Source organism: Phacochoerus africanus, chromosome 8 (genome assembly GCF_016906955.1).
Source record: "Phacochoerus africanus isolate WHEZ1 chromosome 8, ROS_Pafr_v1, whole genome shotgun sequence".
NCBI lineage: Eukaryota > Metazoa > Chordata > Mammalia > Artiodactyla > Suidae > Phacochoerus > Phacochoerus africanus.
In genome coordinates, this window is record NC_062551.1 from 48,627,918 (window position 1) to 48,652,903 (window position 24,986).

Sequence of the window (24,986 nt, forward strand, 5' to 3'; positions counted from 1 at the left end):
CCACCTCAGAGGGGTTATGCAGCCAGCGCTCTAGTGCTTCTGTCTTCGCCCCTCCCCAGTCTGAGGCCACCTGAGTCAGAGCACACCCCCTCTGCTAAACCCTCTCATGCCCCCATGTCACCCACAGTAAAAGAAGCCCAAGTCCTTATAGGAGCCCCGGGACCCCGTGAGGGCTGCGTCAACCCTGCTTCACTTCTCCAAACACACTCCTTGGCACTGGTGCCTTCAACACAGCAACACCCCTACCTCAGGGCCCTGGCACATGCTGCCCAACAGAACGCTCTTCTCCAAGCAGCTGTGGGGCCCCGCCCCACTTTCTACAGCCTCTGCTCACAATCTTTCTTGGGGAAGCCTCCCTACCCTCCGTGGTCCAGAGGGCACCTACCTGACCTCCCTCATCCTCTACTTGTCTCCAGAGATGCTTATTTATAGCATGGCCAACGCAACCGGATACACTTCCTTGTTTCCCAGTTTGCTGTCACCCCTCTGCACTGTGATGTGAGCATGGCAAGGGCAGGGGCTCTGGCCTGCTCCATCCTCAAAACCTTGCACGGTGCTGGGTCCACAGCGCGCGCTTTATAAACATTTGCGAAGTGAATGCAAGAGTGAAGCCCTGTGCCCAGAATAGGCTCGAAATAAGTTAAATTCCTTTCCTTGCCACTTGTCAACTCCTTTTCCTCTCGCCCCCTCTCCCTGACCTGTTTTCTACGCCAGACAGCACAGATGGGACAGAGGAGGCAGGGGGGGAGGCAAAGGATCTGCGTCTCCTGGAGCTGCAGACAGTGGGGTGGGGGGCTCCTTCCTGACACCTCAGGACCCACAGGAGCCTCTGTCACCTGCCCTGTAATCCGCACTTGACCTACAGCTCCCAGCAGAGGACGTGCTAAGGAGAGAAATTCAAAGACAACAGGAACCCATCATTTGACAGGGAGCGTCTGTGGAGTTGAGCAGACCTGGATTCAGGTCCCTGCCCCTGGACTTTCTGGCCTCCCTAAGTCTCAGTTCCCTCCTCCGTGCCACGGGGATGAGAGCAGTGCCTCCGTCACAGGCTCCTGTGTGGGGAGAACCAAGCACAGCACCCGGCCGCAGTGAGGGTCCACCCACCAGACAGAATCCACCCCGATGGGCCAATGCTGCCCATCAGCACAACAACAGAACAGCCCCGTCCCCTTTCTGAAGCACATACGCACCACGTCACCTCAATTCTGATCCACTTCTCTTTTCACAGGCTGACATCGCTGAGACTGACACACACCTCCCAATCCCCGAATAAACCTCACCTACAGCACCCTTTTCAGAAGAGCGTCATACGACCATCAGCAGATCTTTCAGGGAATGGGATCTTCCACCAGAGGCCCACGGTATACGTGAAGTGTCACGTACAGAGAAGGAACCGTGCCAAAGAGCCCACAGAGGCTGAATAAAGAGAGCGGGAGTCAAGGTAGCCTTGGGAGCCAAATGCATTTCAACCTCAGCTCCGCCACTTACCTGTGACCCTGGGCAAATCACTTCCCCCCCTCCCCACCACAGTTTCCTCCTCGGCAAACAACAGAACAAGGTGCCAAGGCTGCTGGTGAGGAGCAGACGAGTTCACCCACCTGAAGTCCCTCGAACAGAGCCCAATGCGGCAAATGAAGGCTCAACACCTATAAGGTGTCATTTCTTCTGAAGGCAGGGACATGGGGACCATCACTTCCTACATCACCCATTTCTGTAATGTGAATTTTTACCAAAGTGCCTCCTTGGCAAGAAGATGGCATTGAGGAGGTCCCATCATGGTGCAGAGGAAATGAATCCAACTAGGAATCATGAGGTTGAGGGTTCGATCCCTGGCCTCACTCAGTGGGTTAAGGATCCGGCATTGCTGTGAGCTGTGGTGTAGTTTGCAGATGCGGCTCGGATCTGGCATTGCTGTGGCTCGGGAGTAGGGCGGTAGCTTAAAGCTCCGATTAGACCCCTAGCCTGGGAACCTCCATATATTGCAGGTGTAGCCCTAAAAAGACAAAAAAAAAAAAAAAAGAGAGAGAGAGAGAGAGAGAGAAAGCATAAAAAAAAAAAGTGGCATTGAAGACGCTTTTTTCCTCTTAAATAGCACATGCTCCCCCAAGTGCCCCATCTGTCTATCCAGGGCAGGTAAGACTGGAGGCAGGCTGAAGACGGGAGTGGGCTGCAAAGGACACTGGGACAAGAAAAAGCACGAGAGCAAGGCCCTTCTTTCTCTTCCCTGCCGCCACCTGATGCCGCCGCCCCCCCCCCATCCCCACTCGGGTTCTTACAGCACCTACAGAAATCATGCCAAATTTGAGTCTGCCTGGCCGCAGACACCAAACACTCCGAGAGCACCATGCCTCGGCCAGAGGACCCTCCAAACACAGCTCTGACCTGACCCTCCCCTGCTCCAGGATCACATCACAGGCCTTTACGGCAGCTTCAAGGCCCCACCTGAGGTGCCCCCTGTCTGTTCTCCAGCCTCATTGGTCAGACACTCCCCACCCCACCCCCGACACTTTTCCCTTAATTTCTTGCTTGCTTTCTCACCCCAGGGCCTTTGCACATGCTAGTCGCTTGCTTGGCACACGACTTGCCCATCTTTGCCAGCTAAATCCTTACTTCCTGAGGGAAGCCTGCCCCGTCTGTGCCATGCTGCACAAGTCATGGAGCTTCCTGTCCCCTCACGGCACTTACCGCAACTGTGCCCAGTCACCCGTATAATCACCTGGGTAATGGTGCCTCCCTCACCATACTGGGAGCTCCACAAGGCAGGGACAGGGACTATCTCAGTCCACACTGTGTCCTCAGCCCTACCCAGCCCAGAGCTTTCCTTCATGCAGGGTGGGGGTGGCAAATAGAACCAGAGCTTTTGAGCTCTGTGACGTGAAGGCAAAACAAAAAATCCTGCATTCACTCATTCCACAAACACGGCATCCGTGCTGCGTCAGCACTGCTCTGGTCACTGGGGAGGCAGCAGTGACCAACACAGAACTCCCTGCCCTGGGGGAGGGTACAGAGGGTAGGGCAGGGGTAGCAAAGGCATTAAAACAAGTACGTTAAATCAACAGCTAAGTTATACGGTACATCGGGATTTGACCAATGTTACGGAGAAAAGCAGCACACAGAGGACTAGGTGTGTGGGGAGGGGACGAGGTGTTCCAAGTTTAGAGTCGGTGGTCAGAGAAGGGCTCACTGACACGGTGAGACCTGAGCGGGAAGCTGACGGAGACGAGGTGGCCACAGGAAGACCCGGGGTCCTGCTGCAGAAGAGCAGCACCACAGAGCGGCCTGTGGGAGACACCGTCGGGAGGCGGTGGAGGGGAGCCGGGCACGAGCGAGCGGCTGCGGCCTGGAGAGAGAAGGGGACCGTCGGGTTGAGCGGTGCAGTGTACGGAATCCCCTGGGATTTGGTATCGTCGTGGTTGTGCCGTAGGCCAATGGCCACAGCTCCGACCTGACCCCTAGCCTGGGAACCTCCGTGTGCCGCAGGTGCAGCTGTAAAAAAAAATAAATAAAATAAATAAAACACATAAAATAAAAAGACGCCCTTTTCTTTCTTTTGACACCCCTGGGTCGTTGGGGGACCCAATGAGACGTGCTTCCAGCACAGCTGGCGATGAGGCCAGTGCTTTGGAAGACAGGCAGCAAGTAGACCAAGGCAAACCCCAAAGGCAAGGGCCAGCCTGAGCCTCCGTGAGAGCTAAGCAAGTGGCAGCTATGTAAATGCTGTCGCTGGCGGATTGAAAAGAATCATCCCGATGATCCACGACATGCCCATGTTAACTTTCTGAAAATATCATCTAAGTGAAAACACACAGCTAAAAACAGCAGGCGCCTCACAGACACAACCCCAAAACATGCGCAACACCCTCCCCGCCACTGCGCTCCAGGCCTCTGGACACCAGTTTGAGAAACACCGCCCTAGGGGACTCCAGGCCTGCCTGGACCTGGGCCCTGCCACCCTCCTCCCCCACCTCAGCTCCACCACAGTGGCCCACTCTCAGTGTCACCCCCACATCGAAGCATCTCCCACCTCAAGGCCTTAATTCACCTTCTACCCCGGTCCGGCCCACCCTTCTGGCTTTTCACACTGCAGCGGCCTGAACGCCTTGCCTCGGGAGACTTCCTCAAACCCCCTCCCACCAAGTCCCGCCAGATGGCTGCTCCCTCCCCTAGCCCAGCTACTGCTCCCTGGTGTCCAGAACTACATGTGGCACAGAGCAAGTACTCAGTAAGTTATTTGGTGAAAGAATGGAAAACACCAATGACCAGAAATGGCCAAGGGCGAGCTCCAGAGGCCATTCAGGAATCAGGCTCCAAGACTGAAGGTAGGGGAGTGCCTTCCACCCTCACCCCTTCCACCTGGCCCCTGGGGGAGGATGGGCTGGCCAAAGTCGCCTCATGGGCATTAGAAGGTAGAGAGAGGCAGACACACCCCATTTCCCAAGGAGGCATCAAATGGATCTAATACAGTCATTTCTGAGACAACTGAGGCCTACTTTGTGCCAGCTCTGACTAGAAGAAAAGAAAGCAGAAAGGACCATTACAAAAGCAGTAACCACCCCAGGAACAGTGGCTATGGCCTTGATCAGAGGCAGAAGAGCAGGTCTTTTTTTTTTTTTTTTTTTTTTAATGGCTATACCTGAAGCATATGGAAGTTCCCAGGTCAGGGATTGAATCTGAGCCACATCTGCAGCAACCCCAGATCCTTTAACCCACTGCACAGGGGCGGGGATTGAACTCGCACCTCTGCAGCAACCCGAGCTGCTACAGTCAGATACTTAGCTCACTATGCCACAGCAGGAACTCCAGATGAGCCAGTCTTAAAAAGGCAGACTTGACCCCAGGTAGAGGTGGGTTCAAACATCATGTCTGTCACCCACTTTAGCTTTAGGTAAATCCAATAACCTCCCGGGCCTTCATTTCCTTATCTGTGAAATGGGGAGAAGAGCTGCACCAAGCTCCCGGGTCATGGTGGGGACTGGTGAGAGCAGACACCTAAAGCCCTGGAGCGGGGCCTGGCACAGAGAGCCCGCTCTGCCAGCTCTCAACAATCCGGGCATTCCATGGAGCACTCTGCACCTCAGCTTCTGATCCACAAAATGGGTGGCTGCTGCCTATCCCACAGACGGAGTGCTCAGGGCGTCGGGCCAAGCAAGGGCTCAGCAACTGGTGTGATGAATATTCCCGTCTGGTGCCCTCCCCGGCAGGAACCTCCACCAATCCACCCGCCACCCCCTCCCTGTCACCCACAAACCCAGGCTGGCTGCACCCAGAGCCCCTTCTCTGCTCTCAGGTGCTCGGCCTCACCATCGCTAGCAACAGCAGCTCAGGTCCATTGCGTACCTTCTCTGGAAGCCCTGTGCCAAGCACCTTCTGACACGTTAGCTCCCTGAAGCCTCCCTACAGTTCCTCTCAGCAGAGATGTTCCCCTTTCAGCTGAGCAAAACGCATCTCGCGAGATGAAACAAAGCCCCCGGGGTTGCATGGCAACCGAGAGAGGAGCCAGGAGCAGGAGTTACACCCAGGTTGGCCGCCCCGGCCGGGGCCACTACACAATGACCCACCCGCCCGATGATGAACACTCTGAAACCAGGCCAGAAAGGCCTGAGGAGGGGGCAAGGGAGTGGCGGCCACCCCCGCCGGTTCAGAAAGGGCCCGCAAAGTGGCAAACCAAGGCAGCCTTGGATTTCTGGCCTCACCCTTAGAAACAACATCTGCAGATGAGCTTCCTGGACAGGACAGCTGGGCCTGAGGAACTTCCTGCGGGAACCTCTGACAAGCAGTCTCCTCTTGGCCAGCCCTGGCCTGCTGTCCCCTGTTCCCGCACCCAGGGCAGCCGGGCCCTGACGTGGGTGCCGAGTTGGCAGCGGGTCCTGCCCCCAAGGGGCCAGGCTGAGCTCCCACTCGGCCGCCCCTCCCACCCTGCTCCCTTGCTCCCTCCCTCCTGGTCCTGCTCCCAGGGCTGTCTCCCCACGCTGGGCCTCTTGCTGCTTGGCTGGTTGTCCAGAAGAGCCTGCCACGGAACCACCCCACCGCGCAGCCCAGAGGCCTGGTGGTTGAGAGCCCTCCACCGAGAGCTCTTGAAAGTTGGAGAGAGGCCCAAAGAGGGGTGTCCCTGGGGCCCCCAAGGGCTTGAAGATCAACTGCAAAAGACACTCCTGTCCATCTCCCTATCCCAAGGGATTTCTGGAAGCCCGAGGAGGTTTGCTCTGAAGGGCTCTGCTCCTTCCAGGAAGACATTCCAGAACAAGCCTGTGAAAATCAAGGCTCTGCTTACTGCACTAACCCTCAAGTTCCAGGCTCAGGTGCTGGATGAGAAGTCACTCTCATCCATGGCTACCAAGTGCCTTCCTGGGCTGGGGGGACTCTGGAGCCACTCTGCCCAAATTCGAAGCTGGTCAGTGTTGGGGGACCCAGTGCAAGTTACCGAGAGTCTCCTGGAAGGTGGGAACCAGAGCCGATTCCTCCTTGGCTTGAGGGGTCTCCACTCAAGTCCTCCCATGGCTCTTCCCTGCACACCAGCCCCTAACTACATGTCACCTCCTCCGGGAGGCCCTCCCTGATCATTCCAGCTAAAACATAATATCCCCACCCTCTCCCTCCCTGACCCCCATTCATTTTGCCTTTGGAACATCAATCACACCCTCATGGCCTTTCATAGGTTTGTTTGCTGGGTACCTGCCTGCACTAGAAGGCAGGCACAGGAGGCCCAGCCTTTCAAATTCTAGAGCAGTGCCAGGAATGCTGCAGGCCCTTAGGCACGTAGGCTGAATGCAGGTAAAATCAGCAAGTACAGTTTTTATCAGGAATTACTGTTGTTCCGTGCAGTTATCTGCTATCAGCCCAGCTGTTGGCTGTGGAGGGGTAGGCAGAAAAATCAGCCCATTGAGCCTCCCCATCTGTCCCTAAAGGGAACAGCCATGGGCCCTGGGGAACGTGGTGTGAAAACCACAGAGGAGGGAGGCAACCATCAGGCCTTCGCTGTTTCTACGGCAGAGATTCTACTCAAGGGGGAAGTGGGAGGCATGTGAAACTCCCTGACCAGCTCTAAAATCTACCCCCACCCCAAGCAAAAGCCTGAGAACCTCTCTTATGGCAAAAGGCATCTTCTAAAAGGCTAAATCTGACCAAGCTGCTCTTCAAGGCGGTCTACAAGGCTCTGAGGGACCCAGCCCCTGGCCTGTCCTCCCACCCCCTCCCTTGCTCACCCTGGGTGGCCCCACGGGCCTCCATGCAGCCCATCCCTCACCAAGCTCAGGCCTACCTTCGATTTTTGCACTATGTCTCCCCCTCACCACCACCCATCACCCCAAGGCTGTTCCTTCTCCTCAGGTCACCTTGTCAATCTGGGATCAGTTCAGAGACCTTGCCCACAGCCCATCACACTTGATCTTAATTGCCTAGCACCTCCCTCTAACAAGCCCCTAGTTTATTCCCCAGGTTTGGGGTTTGTCTCCTTCAGCTCCACAGGGGTAGGGCCTTTGTGGAATGCACCCCTATATCCTCAGCACCTGAAGCAATGCCAGGCACACAACAGGTGTTCAATAACTGGTGGTGGATTCCTCAGCTCTGCAATGCCTTCGGGATCCAAGCCACACTTCCTGCCCAGGCCCATGAGGCACTGGGCAGCCTGGCCCCTGACTCCCACAGGCATTTCTGGGGGCCTCTCTGGTTGGGACCTCCCTTCTGCCTCTGGACCTTCAGAGCTGTTCTCACCTTACCACCACTCCTGGAAGCTACAGAGGAGAGTCAATTAAAGAAAGTACATATAGGAAAAGGGGTTAGCAGAGCCTGACATCAAAAGGAGCAAGAATTTCAACCTCAGAGGGGCTCCAGGCAGCAACTGTGTAGGAGAGCAAGGGAGCCTGAGGACTGCATTTGCCAGTCTCTCATTATATGTCCCCCACCCCTCAAGCCTCTAGAACCTCCATGTCCTCAGCTGGAAAATAGAGAGGCTAATTTCAGTCCTGCCCTCTTCCTGGTGTTACCTGCCAAGGCTCTGTAACCTGGGAAGGGTCTTCAAAATCCTAGCAGAGGAGTTCCCATCGTGGCTTAGTAGAAAAGAATCTTACTAGTATCCATGAAGATGCAGATTCAATCCCTGGCCTCGCTCAGTGGGTTAAGGATCCGGCGTTGCCGTGAGCTGTGGTGTAGGTTGCTGATGAGGCTAGGATCCTGCGTTGCCGTGGCTGTGGCGTAGGCCTGAAGCTGCAGCTCTGATTCAACCCCTAGCCTGGGAACTTCCATATGCCACAGGTGCGGCCCTAAAAAAAAAAATAATAATAATAATAATAATCCTAGCAGAAATAACAAGAACTACAAGTGCTAAGATAACCTGAAGCCTTACCATGTGCCAAGTGCTCTTTCTTCAACAGTGAGAATAGGAAACCTTTACTGCAGGCTTACTGTTATGCCGACACAGTTACAAATGCTTTCCACAAGTTAACCTGTTTAACCTTTGAAACAACCTTTCAGGAGAGAATTATCATCATCCCATGACCAAAATGATGAATGGAGCTCCGAGGGCTGAGGAACTTAATCAAGAGCACACACACGGCAAGTGGTAGGGCTGCATTTGAACCCTGTGCTGGGAAGCACCTCAGCACAGCTCTTTACAGAGTTAAAAACCAGGACACCAGGAGTTCCTGTTGTGGCTCAGCAGAAACGAATCTGACTAGCATCCATGAGGACGCAGGTTCGATCCCTAGCCTCGCTAGTGGGTTAAGGATCCAGCACTGCCGTGAGATGTGGCGTAGGTCACAAACACAGGTTGGATCCCACTGCGTTGCTGTGGCTGTAGTGTAGGCCAGCGGCTACAGCTCCAATTCAACCCCTAGCCCAGGAACCTCCAAATGCCATGGATGGGGCCCTAAAAAGACAAAAAAAAAAAACCCACCAGATTCCTGGATCCTGGCTGGGCGAGGGTGGTGGGCTGGATTCCAGGATACCTGGAGAGGACTGAAGTGGGGGTGAGGAAGGACTCATGCCCTCGGACTGCCATCAGAGCACATGGTGCTAGGCCCCATTCCGGGAGCGTCTCCTGGCTTAATTCATTTAATCCTCAGAGAGCCCAAGGTGGATGCCATTTGGAGCACACTGCACAGAGGTGAACACTGTGGTGCAAGGTCACGTCACACAGCCAGAATGTGAAAGCACAAGGACTTGCACACACGCCCACCACACCATTCCAGTGCAGGGACATCATACATGGGCCCCTGGTAGCTGTGTCACTCCCTGGATGTCTCTCCCACTGTTTCCTCCTGGAAACACTCTGCCCCACGTTAAAAGATGCCCTGGTTCAACTCTGAGAAGGGACCAAGTTTTATCAGCAGGCCCAGAACTCCTGGACTGGCTGCCAGCAGATGTGTTCATGGCAGCCCAAGGCTCCAAGGGTTGGAAGGAAATGCTCAAGGGTGCAGCTGGCAGGGTCCAACGCAAGAGACCCCATTCCAGATTGGGATGTTGTGAACAAAAAATTTCTTCAGACCCCAGCCTGGCCCTCTAGCATCAGAGAGACCTAGGACAAAGCCACTTCTCCTCTGAACCCCAATCTCCCCCCCCCTTTTTTTTAATTTTTAAGGCCACAGCATAATATATGAAATTTCCCAGGCTAGGGGTTGAATTGGAGCTGTAGCTGCCGGCCTACGCCACAGCCACGCAGGATCCAAGCCGCATCTGTGACCTACACCACAGTTCATGGCAAAGCCCGATCCTTAACCTACTGGGCAAGGCCAGGGATCAAACCCGCGTCCTCATGGATACCACTGAGCCACAGGAACCCCAAAATGGGCACACACTTCTACCTAGCTCACGGAGTCTGTAAAGTGGGCATAACCATACCTACCCTATGGGTGTGTTTTGAGATTTAAATGAGGTCATATGTATAAAAGGTCTGTCATATGCCTGACATACGGGAAATGTTGAGTAAAATTCACACAGCTCTACGAGTTCCCTTGTGGCACAGTAGGTTAATGATCCAGTGCTGTCACTGCAGCAGCTTGGGTCACTGCTGTGGCACTGGTTCAATCCCTGGCTCGGGAACTTCCACATGCCATAGGTGCAGCCAAAAAAAAAAAAAAATCACCAGCTCTGGAAATGATTTGCCATTCTGTGCCTCAGTCACCCCTTCCAAAATGGTGATCATGACAACAGTATCCAAAGCTCTAGGATGTGAGCATTCAGCAAGTTAATCCATGTGAGGCATTCTGAATAGCATGTGGAACACAGAATGCACTCAATAAAGATCAGCCATTGATCTCATGATTACTGCTTTTACTGCTGCTGTTAACCCCATCAGGCAAACCCTCTAAAAGGCAGTAGAGACAAGGAACAAATCCCTAGAGTAGAAACATTCTACAGAGCTACCATGGCCTCAGAGACTCAGGGACCCTTCTCTCCAGCAACCACAACCCATGGAAGCCAGTTGGCTTGGAAGCCAATGGTGTGGACCAGAGGGACTGTCTGCCTCCTTTGACCGCATCACCAGCCCACACTAGCTGGGTCAATCAGGGACTGTGGCCAGCCCTCTGGGAACTCCAGACCCAGGGCAAAGGTGACAGAGCAAGCCAAGGTCACAAGTTCGCCGGGGGAGCAGGGGTAGCGGCCTCACGACTGGGCCTAGCTGCTCAGCTCCCCCCAACAACCACAGCGAGAAACTAGATCCATAGGGGATTTGGCTGCCCCCAGTCCTTCAGAGCAGCCTTCCTCTCTGGGCTGGTGTGGGCCAGGGGCACTCCCACCCAAGTCCGCTTGGCCTCTGCGGAGGGGAACAGCTGGGAAAACAGCACTCAGCCTCACTGCCGCCTAATGGTGAAGCCAACTGTTATCGCCTGGTGGGGAGCGTAAACATGATGGGCGGCTGGACTGCTGACCAAGGAGACACAAACATGTGTGTGTGGCCTTATGGCCAGAATGGAGGGGCCTGGGTAGTGCCTGGCTCCTTGGCACCCACCACCAACCACTATTAATGCAAGGTTCGCAATGCTTCTCTGAGAGGGGAAGAGTAAACAAAGTTGAAAGGCAGACCAAAGACGACCTAATTAAGCCCAGGGCTCTTGCTGAGCCCAGTGGCTCCCAAATGAGAGGCAAGGGGTCCCCAGAATCCCAAGGATAAAGATGTCCCCAGCCACCCTACCTTCGGGGAGCAGTGTCCCTCAAAAACTCCTTCCTCTCGAGTCTTAAGCAGGCCCAGGGGCACAAAACCTCAAATCTAAGCTCGATATCGTCTCCCCTCCCTAATATGGAGCCAAAAGCTCAGAAAAACTTAAGTGGCTTCTAAGATAACTCCCCTCCTCCTTCCCCGCCAAAACCACGAGAAGAATTTGCCACAGAGGTGTCCCACACACCTTAAAATAAGGTTTAATATCATGAAAAGGTTCTAGAGTAGACAGCAGTCCCACTGACCATCCAATTCTTTCCAAAGTCAGTAAGAAGTTCAATAAAGGGTGATCCTCCCTTCTCCGGCTCAGTGTAAACCCCCAGGCTCCACCCAACAAACACAGGAGGCAGAACCCCCAGCTCATCACCCAGCATCACAGCGCTCCCCAAGTACTGCCGCCAACACTCACTCGGGCCGGTCCCCCCGTCCCGCGTGGTCCCTCAAGATTATAAACATCACAACCCTCCTTCTTTGATACAGCTCAGCTCCACGTTCTAAGGATGGCTCCCCCCGGGACCTCAGTGGTACAACCCAGAGGGCGCTCCCCGAGCCACACTTGATAGCGCTCCCTCCCCAGAAGCCCCCACCTCTCTAAACACGCTCTAGGAGCTGTTCCCACAGCCCCGAATAGGTCCAGCCCCTTACGCTACGCGCCCCCTCACAGGCTTAGCTCTCGCACGCCGGGCGCGCTCTCCCCACTAACCCCACTGACTCAACCCACAGCCCGGACACGTTGGGGTCTGCGCCCCCAGCCCTTCCGTGGTTCCGTCGCCGCACTTCGATATGCGCCGCCTGCCGTTTCGGTGGTACAGCTCTCCGCCCCCGCCCCCTCAGGGCTAGTCCAGCCGCCCCCGCGCAGCCACCCCCACTCAGTCCCGGAAGGCGGGGGCTTAAGGACCACGGTCCCCGCCCGGAGAGTACCGGTGGTACGGCCCAGCGCGGCTTTGCAGGGGGTCGGGACGCGACCAACGCGGGGCGGGGGGCGCTCGGGGACACGCGCTGGCGCACTCACCTGTCACCGGCGGCCGCCCAGCCCCTCTGGCGGGGTTCTACTCCTGCCCATCGCCACGCTGCGCTTGATCCCTCTCCCTGTATTTCCTGGCGGCGGCAGCGGCAACGGCACCGCCTTCGCGGAGCCAGGCCCAACGGCTCGCGCGGCGCGGCCCCCCCGCCCCCTCCCCCCAGCCCCCGCTTACCGCCCCCTCCCACCCTTTGGACGGAAATACCGCCTTCTCCCGCCACAAACAGGAACTGACGTAAGAAAAGGCGAGAGGGACTCAGGGAGCGCAAGAGCGCAAGCGCAGGGCAGGGGCTGTGGCGGATTCAGAGCCGGGCGCCTGCGTACTTTAGGCAAGTTTGAGGCGGTGTGGTTAAGGGATGTGCCTCGCGCGTGCGCCAGACGGAAAGTCGAGCTAGAATTTGCGCATGCTCAATAGGACTTTGACGCCTGCTTTCCCTGGAGGCTACAGCTGTGATATTTCCCGGCAGCCCCTGGCCCTTAATTACGTAGGCTTTGATCTCTTTTTACTCTGCTCTCGCTTCTGCTCTCGGTTCCGAGCCGGGGAGCGGGCGTTAGAAAGGGATTCGTTTTCTGTATAGCCTCTCATGGTTGAGCACAGATTCTGAAGTCACAGACACCCGGCTTTGTATTTCCTTGCCGGTGACTGTGACCATTTTCTGTGCCTCAGTAACCACATCTGCAAAATGGAAATAATCATAGCCCTGTCTCTGGGGTATGGGGCTATTTTATGTAAACAGAATGATTTATATCAATTAGACATGCTATGACTCCAGAATATTAAAATCCTATTTCACGACATATGTACGCAATTAAATATGGGATATAACTTTTTTACAGGGTAACTTGGGCTTACCAAGGCCTTAAAATCGCCTTGTAAAAAAAACTTTGCACAGATGCTGGCCCGTTTATTAGTATACCGGGGAAGCTGTTAAGACATCTGGCTCCCTCTCATAGGTTGGGTGGGGCTTCCTACCTTCTGAATTTGCGTTCCAGTAATACTACGCAGCTTGGCAAGTATGCGTTGGTTAGTGTATACTTCTAGAAGGCCTGGCTGGGAGTTGAAGAATCCTGGGTCTACCTAAGTCTGTGAGAGTGTCTCAGGCAAGTTCTGCTCAGTGGAGGTAGTTTCCCCGGAGGTAGTTTCCCCAAAGGTAGACCTGGTGCTGGAACTAGTCCTTGGATCCATGCTGGGTCTCCATCTTGGAACTCTGCATAACTTACCCTTATGTAAGAGGCACTCTGATATTTCTTTTTTTTTTTTTTTCTTTCAGTGTTGTTTGAGACCCTGCTGAACTGATTTTCTGACCTACTAATGGGTCATGCAGTTTGAGAAATACTAGTCTGGGGGCGAACAACACTCATTGGTTTGGTTTCGGTTGTGGGTTTGTTTGGGAGGGGTTGTTTTTTGTTTGTTTTTGTCTTTTTAAGGCTGCACCCGTGTCATAGGGAGGTCCTCAGGCAGCCACAGCAACATGGGATCCAAGCCAGGTCTGCGACCTACAACGCAGCTCACAGCAACGCTGTATCCTTAACCCACTGATCGAGGCCAGGGATCGAACCTGAGTCCTTATGGATCCTAGTTGGGTTCGTTAACTAATAAGCCATGAGGGGAACTCTTTGTGTGTGTGTGTGTGTGTATCATTTTGGTTTTCTTTTTTGGCTGCAGTAAGTGACCAGAGGTACTGAAATGACAACACCCGCTCCCTAACCTGTTGAGACACACTGGAACTTCCAACACTCACTGACTTTGGAAATAGATTACGCTTAGTTTTTTGGGGTTTTGTTTTGTTTGGCCGCACCTACAGCAACCCAAGCTGCTGCCGTGACAATGCTGGATCCTTAACCCGCTGCGCCACAAGAGAACTCCTAAGGCCTTAGTGCTAATCATGCCTTTCCTGTGTCCTTGTCAAGACAACTTTACTTCTCTGAGCCTGCCTTTCCTCACTGCAAAGTAATAGCAATAGAATTTATTTAGCTATTGTTACAGACCACGTTTTGTTCTTGACATAGTTCCACGGATGCTATCCTGTTGCTGTCAACACCAACTTGGAGGTTACGTGCGATAGTAATGATAAGGGAGTTGCAAGGGTCCCAGGACAAGTAAGGGGAGGAGGTGGGATTTGAACCCAGGCAATCTGATACAAGAGCCTGGGTTCAAACTCGTATGCTGACAAATGGAAAGTAATGGCCCCAATTCTGTCCTTTGTGTTGCTTTGGCAAACCACTTAATTACTATTTTGGGGGCCTCAGTCTCTCAATTTCCACATCAAGGGTGATTGAGGAGAAAATTCCCTGAAACCCCAAATTGTTCTCTACCTTCTAATCTCTTCTGTGAACTTCCCGCCTAGGGCTATAAATATGAGCTGCACATGTGCCTTTCTGGGGAGAAGGGCCTGTAGCGTCTCTGAAATGTGCTCAAAGCCCTTTTTTCTTTTTTTCATTTATTTTTTTGCTTTTTAGGGCCGCACCTGCGGCATATGGAGGTTCCCAGGCTAAGGGTTAAATCAGAGCTACAGCTGCCAGCCTACACCACAGCCACAGCCACATCAGATCCAAGTGGTGTCTGAGACCTACACCACAGCTCATGGCAATGCCAGATGCTTAACCCACTGAGCAAGGTCAGGGATCGAACCTGCAACCTCATGGTTCCTAGTTGGATTCGTTTACCACTGCGCCACGACGAGAACTCCACTTTGTTTCTGTTTTTTGTTTGTTTGGATGGAACGTGATTTTGATTAGGACAATTAAAGCAGAGGGAAGTATCTTGCAAAACATCACATAGCCAGAATGTGGCGCCCAAATCCATTCCCCAAAGATGTCTCAGGCCAAGCCCACACTTTCGCCCTAGACTTCATCTGCATGGGTTCAGATTTGAAACACAGCAAAATCTCATTTTATGCTAAATTATAGTATGTGGATTTGAATCAGAGAAATGATTAAAACATAGTTTCTCACATTATTAAGAAAAATTAAGTTCCCGTTGTGGTTCAGCAGTTTATGAACCTGACTAGTATCCCTGAGAATGTGGGTTGGATCCCTGGTCCTGCTCAGTGGCTTAAGGATCTGGCGTTGCCATAAGCTGTGATGTAGGTCGCAGACGTGGCTCAGATCTGGCGTCGCTGTGGCTGTGTTGTAGGCTGGCAGCTGCAGGTCTGATTCCCAGCTCCCCTAGCCTGGGAACTTCCATATGCCAGAGGTTGAGCCCTAAAAAGACAAAAAGAAAAAAAATTTTGAGATAAGGTGTTCTTGTTGTGGCTCAGCGGGTTAAGAGCCCAACTAGTATTTGTGAGGATGCATATTTGATCCCTGGCCTTGCTCAGTGAGTTAAGGATCCAGCGTTGCTGTGGCTGTGGTGTAGGCTGGCAGCTGCAGCTCTGATTCATCCCCTAGCCTGGAAACTTCCAGGCACTGCAGGTGCAGCCCTTAAAAAAAAGAAAAACTGAGATAATATGAATGTCACTTTTTTTTTTTGGTCATTAAGAAAGTGTATTAATTTCACAGCTGCCCAACCTGATGATTTAGAAACGCTATTCATTCTGTTGCCACAAGATGGCAGCATGTGTGCTGCCCAGCCCTGCTGGGACCTAGAGGACTTGCAGGCTTCAGACCCTCTTGGAGGAAGTTGGACCTTTGTGCTGTTACTGAACCATTCACTGTTTAAAAGGAAACTCTGGGAGTTCTCCTGTGGTGCAGTGGGTTAAGGTTCCAGCGTTGCTTAGGTCACTGCTGTGCTGTGGGTTCCATCCCTGGCTTGGGAACATGCTGTAGGTGTGCCCTAATAATAATCATGAAATATATAATGGAAAAAAATAAAAACCATTTAAAAAATAATACAACAAAAGGAAAATTCTGACATGACACATAAACATGATTGGAACTGGATTCTGATCCAGGGGAAAAATGGCAATAACAAATGTTATTGGAACAATTGATGAAACTGGAATAGGAACTGGGATTTATAAAAGAGACCCGGTGTTAAATTTCTTGGTTTCAATAATGACACTGTGCTTATGAAATAAATTATTCTTGTTCTTAAGGAATGCCCATGGAAGTACTGCAAGGTAGAGGGGCATGATGTCAACTTCAAATGGTTCAAAAGCATGTGTGGGGAGTTCCTGTTGTGACTCAGTGGGTTACAAACCGGACTAGCATCCATGAGGATGAGGGTTCGATCCCTGGCCTCACTCAGTGGGTTAAAGATCTGGCGTTGCTGTGAGCTGCAGTGTAGGTCACAGACAGGGCTCATATCCTGCGTTGCTGTGGCTGTGGCGTAGGCTGGCAGCTGGAACTCCAATTCCACCCCTAGCCTGGGAATCTCCATATGCTGTGAGTGCGCCCCCCCCCCCCAAAAAAAAGGAAAAAATAGAAATGAGAAAGAAAAAAATAAAAGGAGTTCCTGTCCTGGCGCAGTGGTTGACAAATCCGACTAGGAACCATGAGGTTTCGGGTTCGATCCCTGGCCTTGCTCAGTGGGTTAAGGATCCGGCGTTGCCCTGAGCTGTGGTGTAGGTCACAGACTTGGCTTGGATCCTGCGTTGCTGTGGCTCTGGCATAGGCTGGCAGCTATGGCTCCGATTAGACCCCTAGCCTGGGAACTTCCATATGCCGCAGGAACGGCCCTAGAAAAGGCAAAAAAACAACAACAACAACAACAAAAAAGTTACCCCAAGAGCTCTTTTTTGTAGCCAATGAGAAGGTCATTAAAGGGGTGTTTAGTGATGGTTCTAATGCAGGTGCTGAAAATCTTCCCTGAATATTGTCAATTTCAGAGCTAAATTAGAAAAGCATGTTGTGCCAGGCACTGTTCTGTTTTTGTTTCTGCTTTGCTTTTTAGGGCTGCAGGTGGGACATATGGACGTCCCCAGGCTAGGGGTCGAATCAGAGCTACAGCTGCCAGTCACAGCCACAGCCACAGCAACGCCAAATATGAGCCCTGTCTGTGACCCACCTCACAGCTCACAGCAACGCCAGATCCTTAATCCATTGAGCGAGGCCAGAGACTGAACCCAAAACCTCGTGGCTACTAGTCGAGCTCATTACCGCTGAGCCACAATGGGAACTTCCACCAGGCACTGTTTTAAGCCCTTCACGTGACTCCTTTGATCCTCACAATCATCCTGTGAGGTAGATGCTATCCATCTACTCCCATCTCAGTGAAGAGGAAACTGAAGCACAGAGAGGTTGAGTAACTGGCTCAAGATCACACAGCTGCAGAGCTCAAGCTATCAATCATAACGGACTGTCACGAAAACCAGCCAGTCCCCAGGATATACTATGTTGATCACTGAGGAACAAGCGCTGCATTAAATATGAGGAAGCAGAAAAGGCAGCTTTAGGGAGAAACTTTGGAAAAAATGAATGTAAGTCTGTGTGCTCTGAACCTCTACCTCAACCTGACATTCAAGTCTATGTAAAAATCAGTCTTGAACTCTGCAAGATTTAGCCAAAATGATGTACGGAAATAAAATGGCTGCTGATTCTGATTGACTGAACCTGCTGGCCATTAATACTGGAGGAAAAATTAGAATGTTCCTCAGACAAATCCGATTAGTCTCAATATTTAAACATATAAATGACATAAATTCAAACTTATAAAACATAGATGCATTCCCTTTGCCTCTGCAATTTATCTCCTCAATGTTTACCCTATGGATAGGCTCCATGTGAGCAAACGGTTGGGTACACAAGAGGCACTGCTGTGGTTCAAAGGTATATCCCTTTTTTTTTTTTTTTTTTTGCTTTTTAGGGCTGCACCTGTGGCATATGGAAGTTTCCAGGCTAGAGGTCAAATCGGAGCTGCAGCTGTCTGCCTACACTACAGCCACAGCAATGCTGGATCCTAGTCACGTCTATGACCTACATCATAGCTCGTGGCAACGCCAGATCCTTTAACCCACTCAACGAGGCCAGGAATCAAACACGCATCCTCATGGATGCTGGTCAGGTTCATGACCTGCTGAGCCACAACAGGAACTCCTGTGCAGTTACTTTAAAAGGAAATTCTTTCTAATTAGGATATTAAAAGATATTTAAGGTCCTTAGCCATCAGAGAAGAGCAAATCAAAACCACAATAATAAGATACTATTTCACACCCATAAGGATGCAGTAATCAAGAAGAAAGATAATAAAGTGTTGGTGACGACACGGAGAAATTGGAAACATCATGCACTGCTGGTGGGAAAGAAAAATGGCACAGCTGCTTTGGAAAATAGTCTGCCATTTCCTCAACTGGTTAAAAATAAAACCAACTTACAACCCAACAATTCTACTCCTACGTATATACCCAAGATAACTGAGACCACCTGTCTACACAAGAACTTGTATGTGAATGTGCATGGCAGCATTATTCATCATAGCCACAAAGTGGAAACTCAAATGCCCGTCAACTGGGTAAATAAAATGTGATACGTCCTTGCAATGCACTATTACTCATCAATTAAAAGGAATAAAAGACTGCCACACACTGCAACATGGATGAACCTTGAAAAAACTGCTAAGTGAAAGAAGCCAGAACCTGCTGCATAGCACAGGGAACTAAGTCCAGTCACTTGCGATGGAACATGATGGAGGATAATGTGAGAAAAAGAATACATATGTATGGCTGGATCACTTTGCTGTATAATAGAAACTGACAGAACACTTTAAATCAGCTATAATGGAAAAAATAAAAATCATAAAAAAGAAGCCAGACACAAAAGGCCACATATTGTACAATTTCCTCTATAGGAAATGCCCAGAAGAGGCAAATCTATATATAGAGAGAATGCAAATTAGCAGTTGCCAAGGGCTTGGAGTCAGGGGCAGAGCATAAGAGGACTTGGGGATTGATGCTTAAGGAGTAAGGAAACTTTTCTAAAATTGTAGGATAAAGAAAATTTTCCACAGTTGTGGTGATGGATGCACAACTCTATAAATAACTAAAAGCCACTGAAATGTGCACTTTAAATGAGTAACTTGTCGGGTATGGGGATTATATCTCAATAAAGTGTTTTTCTGGGTTTTTCTTTAGGGCCGCACCTGTGGCATATGGAGGTTCCCAGGCTAGGGGTCCAATCGGAGCTACAGCTGCCGGCTACACCACAGCCACAGCAACTCAGGATTCGAGCCATGTCTGACCTACACCACAGCTCACAGCAATGCCGGATCCTTAACCCACTGAGCAAGGCCAGGGATCGAACCCGCAACTTCATGGTTCCTAGTTGGATTTGTTAACCACTGCGCCATGACGGGAACTCCTTTTTTAAGTCCTTTATGTGCTGATAGGAAATGATCTCCAGGATATATGTTAAGTTAAAAAAAAAAAAGGCAAAGTGCCAAAGTATTATATATGCTACCATCTCAGTGGGAAAATTTAGTTATGTTTGTAAATGAAATACTTCTGGAAGGACACATAAAACCCCAGGAACATTGGTTGGTTCTAAAAAGGGGAACTGGGAGTTCCCGTCGTGGCTCAGTGGTTAACAAATCCGACTAGGAACTATGAGGTTGCGGGTTCGATCCCTGGCCTTGCTCGGTGGGTTAAGGATCTGGCATTGCCATGAGCTGTGGTGTAGGTCGCAGACGCGGCTCGGATCCTGTGTTGCTGTGGCTCTGGCGTAGGTCGGCGGCTACAGCTCCAATCAGACCCCTAGCCTGGGAACCTCCATATGCCCCAGGAGCGGCTCAAGAAAAAAAATAAATAAATAAAAATAAAGAGGGGAACTGGATGGCTGAGAGATGCAGAGTAGGAGAGAGACCTGGTTTCTAACTTAAATTTTATGGATGCACCCAATTCCCAGGCCAGGGATTGAATCTGAGCCACAGCTACAATCTATGCCGCAGCTCTGGCAATGCCAGATCCTTTAATCCACTGCGATGGGCAGGGGATCAGACTTGTACCTCTGCAGCAACCTGAGCTGCTTCAGTTGAATTCTTTATTTTATTTTTTATTTTTTTGTCTTTTTGCCTTTTCTAGGGCCGCTCCTGCGGTGTATGGAGGTTCCCAGGCTAAGGGTCTAATCGGAGCTGTAGCCGCCAGCCTACACCACAACCACAGCTCAAGGCAACACTGGATCCTTAACCCACTGAGCGAAGCCAGGGATCGAACCCAAAACCTCATGGTTCCTAGTCGAATTGCTTCAGTCGAATTCTTAACCCAGTGCACCACAATGGGAACTCCTTTAATTTATTTATTTTTTGTTGCTGTTGTTGCACCCTCAGCATGTGGAATTCCAGTGCCAGGGGTTGAACCTGTGCCATAGCAGTGACAACACCAAGTTCTTAACCCACTGCACCACCAGGAAACTCTCAGAATCATTTTTTTTTAAATTAATAGGTTCCAAAAAAGCATTAAGATAAATACAACGAGTTCCCATCGTGGCTCAGTGGTTAACGAATCCAACTAGGAACCATGAGGTTGTGGGTTCAATCCCTGGCCTTGCTCAGTGGGTTAGGGATCCAGCGTTGCTGTGAGCTGTGGTATAGGTTGTAGACACGGCTCAGATCCTATGTTGCTCTGGCTCTGGCGTAGGTCGGCAGCTACAGCTCCGATTGGACCCCTAGCCTGGGAACCTCCATATGCCATGGGTCCGGCCATAAAAAGCAAAAAAAAAAAAAAAAAAAGTTGAACACAACACCTGTGTGCCCACCACCCAGCATAAAAACCACTACCACACTGCTGCATGCCCACATGCGCCTCGCCAGTCACATCGCTCCACCCTGAAGGGATCCGCTTACTTACATTTGGATCTTATCGTGCCCACGCCTTTCATACATTTACTACACTCCAAATATCTATAATCAATATGCATTATTCTGCACGCTTTTTGTTTGTTTTGGCCACACCAGTGGCAAGTGGAAGTTCCCAGGCCAGGGAGTGATCCTACACCCCAGCAGTGGCAATGCCAGACCCTTAACACACTGAACCACAAGAGAGCTCCTATTTGGCATCTTTAAAACTACATTCTTCTGCAGTTTGCTTTTATCACTCCACGTTTTGCTTTATTCATGTCGATAGGTGCAACTTTAGTTCATTTTCAATGAAGTATAATAGTCCACATCAAATATAAAATACATCCAATACTGATGTATAATTTTCCAAGATGGCCACACAGTGATCTCTCACCCCTTATGCTCTTCTTACAGTGAGACACTGCCATTCCTGTCATTGAGAAGGAGGGCCCCTCCTCTTGAATCTGGGTGGGCTAGCGACAGTGGCAGAAATGAAGCAATGTGACTTCCCATGCTAGGTTAGAAAAGGTGAGAGTTTTCCCCAGCTTTCACGAGAAGCTTGCTCTTGGAACCCAGCTGCCATGTTGCAAGGAAGCCCAGGCAAAATGAAGAAGCCACAGCCCAAGCTGAGGTTTCATCCAAGTGCCCATACCAGTTAGCCACCAGACACCCGAGGAGGTTTCCACGAGGACACCAGCCCCGGCCAAGATCTTACAGCAAGCACATGAGAGCCCCCGAGGTACAACCCAGGTCTAACTGAGCACAGTCGACTCCCAGAACCACGAGAGATAATGATTATTGATTTAAGCCACCAAGTTTCAAGGTAATTCATTATTATGCATTAAATAATCAGAACATCTATGCCACAATCTCTCCATTCTTCAGCTGGTGCATGTTTGGGTTGTCTCCAAGTTTATGCTGTTGCAACAGTGATCCTGTGAACATTCTTATGCACGTGCCATGTGCATGTGCCAGGTTCTCCAGAAGGGTAACTGCCAGGTTGGAGAGTATGCCATCTTCAATTACACTACAACCTACCAAACTCTTTTCCAAAGTGGTTGATACCAAGTTACATTCCAACAGCAGTATACACACTCCTATGACTCCAAACCTTACCCAGTGCTTGAGACTAATTTTTTTGCCAGTCTGCCAGGCACAAAACAGTCTTATTGTATATATCCTCTTGTACCTTTCAATTTCGTATTGTATGCATGAATTCAAAATAAACAAATACATGCTCAAACGTAAGACTATATACACATATATAGTCTTTTTAAGGCTGCACCTGCAGCATATGGAAGTTTCTGGGCTAGGGCTTGAATTGGAGCTGCAGCTGCTGGCCTATGCCACAGCCACAGCAATGCCAGATCTGAGCCAAATCTGTGACATACGCCATAGCTTTCGGCCGTAACCCAGCAGGGTGGAAGGCCAGGGATCGAACCGCATCCTCATGGACGTTATGTTAAATTCTTAACCTGCCCAACAATGGGATCTCCAAGATTATTTAATTTTTTGAAAGGAGGTATTGCCCCAGTAGCAGCAAGCAAACAAGCACTTTTTGTGCTTAGATCTTGGCGCTTTTTTTTTCTTTTTCTTTTTTTCTTTTTTTTTTTTTTTGCCTCCCAAGGCATGTGGAATTTCCCGGGCCAGGGATCAAATCTGAGTCACAGCAGTAACAATGCTGGATCCTTAGCCCACTGTGCCACCAGGGAACTCCCAACCTTGGCTTCTAATGCCATCCTAAAATAAAAGGGACTAGAGCTTCTAGGAGAAATGGCTGACTCCACGACCAGGGCTGGAAATGTACAAAATGAGCCTGGAGTATCCATAGCACCAGAAAGTAAGGAAATGCTAAAAAACAAACAAAAAACTTCAAATCAACCCCAATAATGAAGGTCCGTCAAAGGGACACACGAGCCAACTGAAAGAGCTCCCAATGGCCAAAGCTGGAATAAGGTGAGCAACAGAACATAGTATAGGATTCCAATCCCAAGTATAAAGTATAAAATATCCATGAGTCCATGCTGATAAAAATTAATGATTGAGGAGTTCCTGTTGTGGCTCAGAAGAAACAAACAGCCTAATATCCATGAGGACATGGGTTTGATCCCTGGCCTTGCTCAGTGGGTTAAGGATCCGGCGTTGCCATGAGCTGTGGTGTAGGCTGCAGAGGCAGCTAGGATCTGACATTGCTGTGGCTGTGGTGGAGGCCAGTGACTGCAGCTCGGATTCAACCCCTAGCCCGGGAACATCCATATGCCGTGGGTGCAGCCCTAAAAAGAGTAAATAAATAAATAAATAAATAAATAAATAAATAAATAGATGAATAGAGAGAAAAGACAGAAGAATTCCAAATAGTTGCTGTTGGTGCCGTGCCCTCAAGGGGGTGGAGCAGGAGCACCCCACTCCTCGGGGGCGGCTGCGCAGACTGACTTCTTTTCAGAGTCCCACTCGGAAAGAATAACTGGAAAGTGGGGAGGCCTGACAAATAGAAGGTGATCAACCTTAACGTAAACACTGGTAAATCACGTTGACACGATCTGTGGCCCCCGGCTGTGATGTGCTAGAATGGCACATTCCCTCTGAGCACTTCCTCTGAAGAACAGTGTCATCATGAGGCAAATGTCAGACATCGCGGCCGAGGGACCTCCTGTAATACACGTGCCCAGGGCAGGGCAAACCTTTGCAGGTCATCAAAACAAGTCCACAAAGCCATCGCAGCCAAGAAGAGCTTAAGGAGACATGACAACCCCTCATCTGTCGACACAAATATGTGGCCATATACTGCTGTCAAACCTGACAACCTAAATCTAACACGGCACCCTAGAATGGAAAAAGACATTGAAACTGAGTAAAATACTAAAGAAATCTCAATAAATTTTGGAATTCAGTTAATATGAATGTATCAGTATTAGTTTGTTCATTGGAGCAGATGTATCGTTTTTTGTTTTTTGGTTTTTTGGGGTTTGGGGGGGTTGGTTTTTTGTTTTTTGGTTTTTTTTTTTTTGCCGTTTCTAGGGCCACTCCTGCGGCATATGGAGGATCCCAGGCTAGGGGTCGAATCGGAGCTGTAGCCTCTGCCCTACACCAGAGCCACAGCAACACCAGGTCCGAGCTTCGTCTGCAACCTACACCACAGCTCACGGCAACGCCAGATCCTTAACCCACTGAGCAAGGCCAGGGATCGAACCCGCAACCTCATGGTTCCTAGTTGGATTCATTAACCACTGAGCCACGACAGGAACTCCAAAGATGTATCATTTTAATGTAAGGTGTTAACCACAGCGGGGACTGGTCGGGAGGTATACAGAACTCTGCACTTAGCATACTTGATTTTTCGGTAAATCTAAAGATGCCTCAAGAGGAGGCACTGTCTAATTGATGAGGTTTGCAAAGGCCCAAACTGGAGTTCGCCACTCAGGTAAAACTCATGTCAGGTCTTCATAGGCAGGACTGCAGGAGCAGCACTTAGGAAACCAAGACAGCTCAGATGCCCAAAGGAGAGGTCACAGTTGCGGCCACCCAACTCCTGGCCCATCTTGTGGCAGCAGGTTCAGGCACTGGAGGAAGGAGCAGTGGGACTGGCCTGGACCCTGGCTGCCAGCCGCAGCTACTCCAAGTCCCGATCTTGCTTCAGCACCCACTGGGGTAAACTACCAGAGACGGTGATATATCCGGAGGGGACCTTGTCCCCCAAGCCACCATCCAAACAGAATCACCCACCTGGACTGGCCCAGATCCAGCTCTGCAATTTAGCTGGAGCCCTGGGTTCACTGCACTTCCATTTCCACATTTGTTTATGGGTTGCAAATGGAAGTTCCTGCCTTCTGTGGCATTGCCCTTAACCGAAGGATTCAACAAATCTGCAAACTTGGCAAAGCACATATTTTGTACTTCTTGGCATCTAGGTAGTGGCCAGTATAGCTCTTAGCATCCCCCGATCCACGTCCTCTAGCGGTCTCCAGGTAGAAGAGTCCAACTGCTCTTAATTCTTTTTGGAGTGGGGTGACATATGTAACTAACTCATCTGAAAGATGCCAATAATCTGGGGGGAGCACCTCGTTCCAATTTGTTATTGACCCAGTATCAGTATTTGAAGCGAA

The 24,986-nt window shown here is 50.6% G+C and overlaps 1 protein-coding gene across 4 annotated transcripts in view; it reads right to left on the reverse strand.

Annotated features, from left to right (window-relative positions):
* The window catches only part of AKT2 (AKT serine/threonine kinase 2), a 61,355-nt gene that overhangs the window by 35,096 nt on the left and 1,273 nt on the right, over positions 1–24,986 (reverse strand). For 2 of the 4 annotated variants that reach the window (XM_047793993.1, XM_047793995.1), the window contains exon 1: positions 12,165–12,333. The exons of 1 other annotated variant lie outside the window; for it this stretch is intronic. The gene's annotated coding sequence lies outside the window, so the exon portion shown is untranslated. Of the gene's footprint in view, positions 1–5,693; positions 5,914–12,164; positions 12,334–24,986 lie in introns of those variants that run through there. One more of the 4 variants, XM_047793994.1, reaches the window with a different exon arrangement.